The sequence below is a fragment of the Phocoena phocoena genome, chromosome 4, assembly GCF_963924675.1.
Source record: "Phocoena phocoena chromosome 4, mPhoPho1.1, whole genome shotgun sequence".
Classification (NCBI taxonomy): Eukaryota; Metazoa; Chordata; class Mammalia; order Artiodactyla; family Phocoenidae; genus Phocoena; species Phocoena phocoena.
In genome coordinates this window covers 41,406,539-41,416,163 of record NC_089222.1, presented here as the reverse complement: position 1 = coordinate 41,416,163, position 9,625 = coordinate 41,406,539, and positions in this window count along the sequence as shown.

Below are 9,625 nucleotides of genomic sequence, written 5' to 3'. Positions count from 1 at the left end.
TTCACATGACATCTGGGTGGGTCCCGTCCCTGTTGATTTAAGCGTCACCCACAGCGGGTCTGATTTGGTGCTCGCCCACAGAGGTCATCAGGTCAGTGCCTAGGTGCACGCCAAGTCCTCAGATCCACGGAGTACAGGTGTTTATACATGTAAACAGTGTCGTGAAGATAAGAGATAGGAAAATAGCGCTCCAGAGGTGGGGATGGCACAGACAGGCAGGCCTGGCCTTGGAGAGGGTTGCTTGGTGGGCAGCCTAGGCCATCTGTTCTCTACTCCTTGCTGCTAAACATGTGGTCTGGGGACCAGGGGGCCAGGGGACATGGAGACCAGCAGTGGCTGGCTGACATTAGCAGGGAGTTCGTTAAAATGCCAAGTCTCAGCCCCACCCAGACCTGCAGACTCAGAGCCTGCACTGGTCAACATTTCCCAGGTGATTGGGACGTTAGAGTTGGAGAAGCACCTGCTCTGGATACACTGGGGAGCCGTTTCAGGTCTTTGGGTCAAGTGTAGGGCGACTGAAGGTTTCTCCTTGGCCTAAAGCTCCGTCAGTAAGATGGATCTCTTAGGGTAACTCATTCCAGAGCAATTTTTTGGATAAAAATTGACCTTGGGTTCAACATTCTGGGTTTTGTAGCAGCACATGTTCATGAAGCACCCAGTGTGTTTAAGGTAGCATGGCCTGAGGGGAGGGGTGTGGATATTCGTAATGGAACCGGTTTTCCAGAACACAGAATAAGGCCATGATGTTTAGCCCATTTTCTGCACTGTAGCTATAACAGAGAATTGAATCTCCTTTCGTAGGCTGACTCACTGTCAATACAGTTATAATGACTTAGAGGCGGACGGAGCACTGAAATATAGTAGATAAAGCAGTGACTCAAAATTATACTTCCAGATTCAAAATTAGGGTTTAACAGAATTGGAAAAAAATAAGCATTAGAGCTATAATAAAGTGTACTCATTTATGAGTTATAATTTGAGTTATAGAATTTATATCAAACTACCTAGTCCCAGTGGTTTTAGGTTGTAATATTTCCAAGCTTTAAAATATTATACTGATTTTAATTAGCAATACGTATTAAAGTATAAAAACTTGATTAAGTAATAGGTTCTTAGTTTCCTCCTAAGCAAGTAGAATATGCTTCCTGTGGTCCCCTTAAAGATAATACTTTCCGTTGGGAAAATAGTCTTTAAAACGGTATAAAAATAATCACATCTAAAGTATAATTAGTATAGCACAGGGCACTCTGCTCAGTGTTATGTGGCAGCCTGGACGGGAGGGAGTCTGGGGGAGAATGGCTACATGTACATGTATGGCTGAGTCGCTTTGCTGTGCGCCTGAAACGTTCACCACATTGTTCATCAACTATACTCCAATGTAAAATAAAAAGTTAAAAAATGTATAGTTAGCATTAGATTTGGAATAAGTACTATTATTTGATGAGCTTTATATTTTTTTAAAGTAAAATCAATTAATTAAAAGAGTGTTATCCCACACTTCCTGGGAAGCTGGGGTAGGGAGCTGATTGTATCAGCAAATGTAGAGAAGGATGCCCCCAGAACAATGGGGAGTGTGGCATGCATAAGGCAGGATGTCCTTCCTGGCTGGTGTTTTATTTTTACACCTTTCTTCTTGGGTTGATTTTTTTCCTACGTAGGAAAAGATTTCCTTGAACTCTGCCTCAGGAAACCTAAATTTCATGTTCGGCTGTACAGCTGCTTTACCAAGGGAGCTTGGGCCAAAGGTTACATTAACCTCTTGGGGGCATTCGAACATTACATTTAAAGTCAGTGTCCCCTCTAGGGCCATGTCGAAGGGATAGTTGTGAAAATAAGGATGGAAACGAACTCTGAGTAGGCTGGAACCATGTACAGTAAAAGAGTTGCTTTCTGTTCACACGATGGGCATGTAGTTAGTAATACAAATGTGTAGTGCGAGTGCTAATTTAATTTTCTCAGATTCTTCAGAAGCAGATTTTTTGGTGCCACACAGGGTGTAAGTGTTGCTTTTGGCTGTAGTGCTTTCGCAGGAAGATGTTTGGCGATCTGGGTGCCGGAAGTGCAGATCAAAGGCGACTCAGCCTCTGTGGCTTTTTTCCCTTGTGAGCACTGTGAAAGCTACTCTCCCGCTGTCGTTCTGTAGGAGGAAGTGAAGATAATGCAGCTGGCACATGCACAGCCTGGCTCTTAGGTCTCTGACAGTTGTTGCTGATGGATTTCGAAACCAAAACCCATTTCCTCCTTTAGGATATTTCCAAGTCTGTAAAGCACTCCTCTAAGAAATTCATGAAAATCGACAAGCCTCCCGTTTGCCAGAAGTTGTTGCAGAATGGGAAGAAGTACAGGCTGATCAGTGATCCAGAAGCTGAAATCACCCCCGAGGTAGGTATTTTAAAAACCACCTTGGAGTAGTAGCAAGGGTGTATATTTCTTAGATATGGTGTTTTGAAGATATTCAAAATAATGCATTTTGTTTTCCTTTTTTATTTCCCAGTTTCTAAGAAGGCGGTTGTTTTGCTAAACTTGTTGTTTATTCCAAAAATGCAGTTGAATTTCAGGATTTATCTGAAGTCATTGGCAAAATAGACTATCCAATCTCTTTCCCTTTAAAAAGGTTTTAAATGTTCTTGCATTTTAAATTAAATTCTTCAAACAATGTTAGCAAGGGATATTGGGCTTTTCTTACTGGAAGGCATTTGAAAAATAGTTATGAGGACAAATTGTTGTTAGATTTGAACTATTCACTGTACACACCATGACATTTGTAAGTGACCTTGGTTTCTCGGAAATGACTTAGTTTATTTTTAAAACTTATTTTCATTATGTGCTCTGAGCATATGCCACAGCTTCTCTGGTCTGGACATCTGCATGGAAATTCCTTTTGTACACCTCCTTTTGTTTGTTTGTTTGTTTTACAGTTTATGAAAAGTTGAAAACATGTTTTGATTCCATTAAATTAAAATGTGAGCCAAGAGAGCTAATGGCAGTGGTCCATGTTGTACTGTTTTATTATATTATTAGGGGCCTCGTGCCCTGTAGAAGCAGTCAGGTTGGTCAGACAGTCTTCTGTAACCTTCCTTCCTTTCCAGTTTCAAAGCGTCTCTCCACACCCTTTGAACCATTTGAGCCTTACAACAACATGGCTGAGGAAACTAATGTGCAAAGCAGGTGGGCGATCTGCACACACCTGGGCATTGGAGGGCTCACCCAGGGCCCTGACTGCCCTTGGCCTCTCAAGCCACTGTCCCCACACTGGGATCTGAGAGGCTGACTCTCAGCCCTTCTAAGCTGATCAAGCCCTGGCAGATGGTACACCAAAACAATCACGAGAAGCAAACTGCAGCCTTGTCTGGGAAGTGGAATTAAATGAGAAGGGTGTGCTTAGAGCAGTGATTCTTGGCCTTTGCTGCATAGTGAAATTCCCTGAGGAGCTTTAAAAACATCCCGTGGCCTGGGTCCCCCCTCCAGAGATGCTGACTTAATTGGTCTGGGAATGGCCTGGGCATTGGGCTTATTAAAGCTCCCAAGGTGACTATAATGTGTTGCCACGTTTAAGAACCACTGGGAGAGGGAATAATACATATTGAATGGATGGACGTGCCCAGCAAGACACCGAGGGGGTCCCAGGAGTTCATTCTTACAAAAGATGTGGATAGCTGGAGGGCTTTAAATAGTCCACGTTCTGTTAACCACATTTCTGGTCGATAAAATGGGGATAATCTCCCAGGATTGCTGTAAGGATCATACCAAGTAATGGTTTGGGAGCACTCTGAAAGTTATCAAACTGTGTAAATATAAGGTGTTCTTATTAGTTTTAGACCGTTAATGATTTGCTTAACTGACATTGATCAGACGTGCCTGTTACCAGTCAGCTTGAGATAAGAGCTAAGAATTAAAAAACAAATAAGTCACAGTCTTTTCCCTCAAAGTGAGAGAAATACTCCATTCATGAAAAGAAATAATTTTAGCATAATGTGTTACTATAGAGATGGGTATGAAGTGCAGTGGGTCTCCAGGAATGCTTTTCACATGGTTGATGTTTGTTCTGGGTTTGAAGGGTGAGGGATTCCCCGGAAGAGATGAGCTTTCCGAAGCTCTCCCTGAAAAGGGGCCGCTGGTGTCTTAAGTGAGGGGGTGGGGATGTGCAGTTGGGCTGGAGGCCCCAGGATGGTTCTGGAGAAGCTGAACGTGGAGGGATTTAGGAGGAGTAGGGCCAGGAGAGGGCGCTGTCTCAGCTTTGTAGGCCCTGGTGACTGACCCTTAGAAGGTTGTGAAGATACTACTAGTGACTTGGAACGGAAAGGGTGGGGGACAGGTTAAGACCATTGGTTTGTGATGGTGATGCCCAGTGCAGGTCACTGATAGTTTTTAAAAGATGTATTTCTCCCGCCAGCCTTGCTAGCCAGCCTGGAGAGCAGCAGAGGAGGTGGAAGGCAGGAGGCAGTCTGTGTAGTGGTTAAGAGCTCACACTCTGGAGTCACGAGGTGTGGATTCAAATTCCAGTTCCGCCACTTCCTAGGTGTGGACCTGGGCAAGTTCATACGCTTCTCTGGGATTCTTTATCCATAAAATAGCGATACGAGGATTTGTTGGGGGACGGCGGTGTTCAATGAGGACACGTGGACAAAACACTGCACGTAGTTCTGTAAATGCGGAATCAACTGCAGATTGGAGAACGATCTAGGAAAAAGATGGTGAGGAGTTTAAAAGCACCTAGGATAGGGTGGCTGATGGGTGAGCACAGGTGCCATTTGGGAAAGATGAAACGTTGAAATCGGGAAAGGCTGAAAAGTTACACTTTAGAAAACTAGGGCCACGGGACTAGAAGCTTCAATGAGGTAGAAAAGCAGTTTGGAATAAGAGTAAGGAGGGATTAGAAGCAGGAGAGTGAGAGGATGTATGATTAAGGAGTGGGATTTCCAAGGTCAAAATTTCAGCATTCAAGCACTAACCCTTCTCATTGCCGTTATTCCTTATCTGACATTTTATGTTGTTAATTAACGCAACTTTTAAATTTCAGAAAAATCACGTTTGTTTGTTTTTTTAAAGGAAATTGAGTTTGTGGATGGTTCACTTTTAAAATTGAAAAGTTATAGTGAAGTGTATTTGGAGCAACCAGTGGAGTTTAAATTACTTTTGGTTGAAATGGATTCCGAGGAAATTGTATGGAAAGCAAAACTGAGAGAGTGTGAGTGTTTTGTATCTTCAATTAAAACTCTGTTTGGGGGTTGAGGGGGCGCAGGTGGCCTGGGTGGAAAAGCAAATAGAGTAGTTGTCTGTCCCATCACTGTAATATTAAAACATTCGATTAAGAGAAACAGAGGCCCCAGCTCCTGGGCAGAAGTGCCGGCTCTCCTTCTCAGGCACCCACCGTCCAAATCCCCAGAGTCGGTGGGTGCACAGAGTCCATATTTGCTCTCATGTCTTTATACTCCAGAAACGAAACCCAGTCTAATCAGTTTGGAATTCTGTGCTAGTTTAAGCAGGAAGCTTTTCTATAGGTGTGACTCCTGTTCTCAATATTATACCCTTAAGTTAGCCAGTTTTGAAACAGGCCCTTTTATCCAAACTGCAGTTACTTAGCTGGGAAGAGTCCTAGTTGGGACTGTGTATTGGGGATTGTAGTATTTTTGCTCGGTATTCATTAATATGCTCAAATAAATGAACCTGAAAGATGTTACTTTTTAATCACAGCAAATGCCACAGGAATAAAGGTATTTAATGTGTAGCAGCCTGAATGACAGATGTTCTTCTAGACTAAGCCTCTTGGCAATTTTAAAGACCACTTTTTAAGACTTCTTTTTTTAAACTTACTTAATAATATTCTGCATTGTAAGATGGTTCTGGTCTCCATTATTTTGGCAGCCTAAGCTAACAGTGAACTGAAATTGCCCATCACTATTAGGCATCTTCACTAAAGGAACCTGCGGAAGGCCTGCCTGACACGTGGGCATCGGTTAGAGCAGGGGCTGAATTTCACGTGGGGCAGGTGGTGTCGAATCACAGGTGAAGTGTCCAGAAAGAACCCCTCAAGTACAGAATGATAATACATACGTGAGATTCTTTTACGTGGAGTACATACAAATACACTTAAAGTTTAACGATGTTTATTTTTATGGCATCCGTCTCCATATGGCACATGCTGCCACTGTTCTATTTACGGTAGTTCTAGATTTAAAGAAATATGGAGCGAATGACATTTCACCTGGCAGATGGGTATGGCAGATATCATGACAGTGGTGGGCGGATGACCGAAGTTTGGGAAACACTTGTCCCGCAAGACGTGTTGGAAGGAGTACTTGTTATTTATCTCAAGAGTTCAAGCCCAGTGCATTTGCATACATACTAAGTTAAAACCCCAAACTCGTATTTGAACTTAAGAGAGGTTGCCGAGACCCTGGGGTTTCAGGTGCTTTCATAAATCGATTGCTTTACTTCCAGTTTCAAAACGATTTTTTCCAATTGCTGCTTATTGTAATTTAACAGGTGACTGGGTTCAGCATGATCAGAACCCGAACATTTCGAAAAGCAGCACAAGTGGTAAGTGCTCGTGACTGGATGTTACACTCGTCTATACCTTCCATCCACTAGAATTTTAATTCTGCTGTGCAAATGCGGTAACGTTAAGGAGTGTTCCATAACTCTTAATCATCGGAATGACCTTTGAATCCATTTTCAATTTGTTTCTATCTCAATGATGATTTTTTTAAAAAGAACTCTAGTTTGAAGATGGGTAGATAATAAGAACCCTAAGGGAAAGCCAATTTGTGGTTGTTGTTGTTTTTTAAAGGTAATAGGCGGCGAAAGATGAGTAGCAGCTTACCTGATGAGGTGGTCTATGATAAAAGGATGAAGCAGATTGGCACTTCAGGTTTGTAAAAACGTCATCCGTGGCTATGAGTCGTTTTCCCTCGTCTCCCCCATTGACTTTCATGCAACACACGTGCTTTTTGGGTCAGTCCTCCTGGAGCCACATCCTAGGTGTGCGTGCCCTCCCAGATACTTTCCCCCTGTGTCCCAGCTCCTTAGGGCTGGACAAGGGTCCTTCTTGGTCTGCCCCAGCTTACTTTGCCAGCTTGACTGCGCACTCCTCCCCTTCCCTCGGTGAAAGTAGAATGGAGGGCCAGGGGAAGCTCCTGCAGCCCGTAGGGACAGGGCCCGTGGCCTGTCCATCTGTGCATTTTCCCATAACACTGAGCCTGCAGCCTTTTATGTAGAAGACAGTGAATATTCATCGAAGGGGTAAATGGTGAATGTCCATGTGTGCATTCACTGGCCTCAAAGTTATTAGCTACTTTTGGGGGAAGGAGCCGCCAGCTCAGTTATTGGAGACAAAGGTCAACTTAATTTCTTCCAATTAAATGGCAGAGACCAAGGCTTGATAGTTGTGAAAATACAGTAGAGATTTAAGCATTTAAAAACAATACTCCAAGGAGCCAGAAGATGGAGTATGTACCTCAAAATTCAAGTCCAGCCAGAATTCACAAATTTAAGTTAAAAAACCCAGACTCAAATTATATGAGACAAGATCTCAAGGCTTTGGGGGCCTCATGTAACTCCCCAGATTAACCCTTTCATCAAAATACCTTTTATTCTACCATTGTAAGAAGGTGCGAATCTCTAAAAGCAGATAAACTCTCTGTAGGCTAAAATAAGCTATTCTTCACATGCTAGAGCAGGAGGTTGTGAGGATGACATATGTCTGATTTTACTGTACGTCACTAGAGAAAAGTTTATTGTTTCTATTTAATGAACATCAAAATGAGGCTCTGGAGTTACTTTAAAAGCTAACCAAATTGGGATACAATATTTTTCCAGTTTTATCGAGATATAATTGACAAGATTGTGTATACTTAAAGTGCACCATGTGACGTTCTGATGTATGCATATATTGTGAAATATTTACCAGTCAAGTTAATTAGCACATCTGTCATCTCACATAGCCTTTTTTTTTTTTTTTTTTGGTGGTAGTGAGAATGCATAAGACCCATCTCTTAGCAAATTTCAAGTGTACAACACAGTATTATTAACTATAGTCACCATGCTGTGTATTAGATCCTCAGAACTTACTCATTTATAACTGAATGGGAACCAATTTTATATTAAATTGATATTTAGGGAAAGTTTTTTTCTTGCAATTATTTGGCTATTTAAAATTAGCTCCAACAGCAAGTAACTAGAAATAGAATTAAAATGATCAAATACTACCTAGAAATTAAGATTTCCAACCTTTTTAGAGATGACAATGTAGTAGCGAATAAATAAGATTTACTTTTTTCAAAAAAACGTTTTATTTTATATTGGAGTACAGCCAACGAACAATGTTGTGATAGTTTCAGGTGCACAGCAAAGGGGCTCAGCCATGCATATACATGTATCCGTTCTCCCCCAAACTCCCCTCCCATTCAGGCTGCCACATAACATTTTGGGGGCTTTGGGGATGGTCCTGAGAACTTACATTTTTGACAGATCCCGTGTATCAGGAGACCACTAGGGGGCAGGGGCCACCCTTGAGAACCCATTCTTGTCTAGAACGTTAGAGAGGAAACTGAAGTGCGTTAGGGTCCAATACAAACGTTAGGTTCACTTTAACAGATTGTTGGCTGTAGATGAGTGAAAGCGTCATGGTCCTGGAGGAGGGGCAGGAAGGATTCTTCCTCCCTCTTATTCCTTTCTAATGTCACCTCCAGTGTTTGTAAGGCCTTGAAGATCCTTAACCGAGACCCTGTACCCCATGAGCTTTGCTGCACTGTGGGAATATAGAGAATCCACCTTACTGCTAGGGCTGATATTCTTTATGGGGCCAGTGGTTTCCATTGGCAAACATATACCCTTCCAAGATAATGACACTGTTTCTTAGTGAGCAACAGATACTACAGATACCGTCCCCTGGCTTTTCCGTGGAATGTGCTCTTTCCCCTAATGCCAGGAGATGGTGGAATGGAGACTGCAATTCATATCTCTTGCTGTTCTCTTTATTGACCACTAAAGGTAGCATTTTGTATGTGGTATTAACACTTAGATGAAGTTGCAGAGCTGGGCAAGGGCAAAAGCTGTATATTTTTCTTTTTGAGCCACATAAATTATTTTTGGTGCCTGATTTTTTTTTTTTTTACTCCAACCTAATTTGTGCTGCTTTATAAAACAATTTAATTCCCTGAATTATTGAATTATCATGTGAGCATTATACCCCAGTTTAATGTTGTATGAAATTGTTTCCTTTGGTCCTTAAAATAGTTGGGAAAGCAGGGATTTTTTTGACACTTAAATATATATATATATATATATATATTTTTTTTTTTTTTTTTTTTTTTCTGTATGCGGGCCTCTCACTGTTGTGGCCTCTCCCGTTGCGGAGCACAGGCTCCGGAAGCGCAGGCTCAGCAGCCATGGCTCATGTGCCCAGCCGCTTTGCGGCATATGGGATCTTCCCGGAACGGGGCACGAACCCGTGTCCCCTGCATCGGCAGGCGGACTCTCAACCACTGCGCCACCAGGGAAGCCCGATGCTTAAATATATTTTAAAAGCAGTTATTAAAGTTTTGAATCATGGTTTCTTTTTTTATATAAAGAGAATATGTTTTCATTGTAAATGGCTATAAATGAAGTGTTTAGAGGAACACCT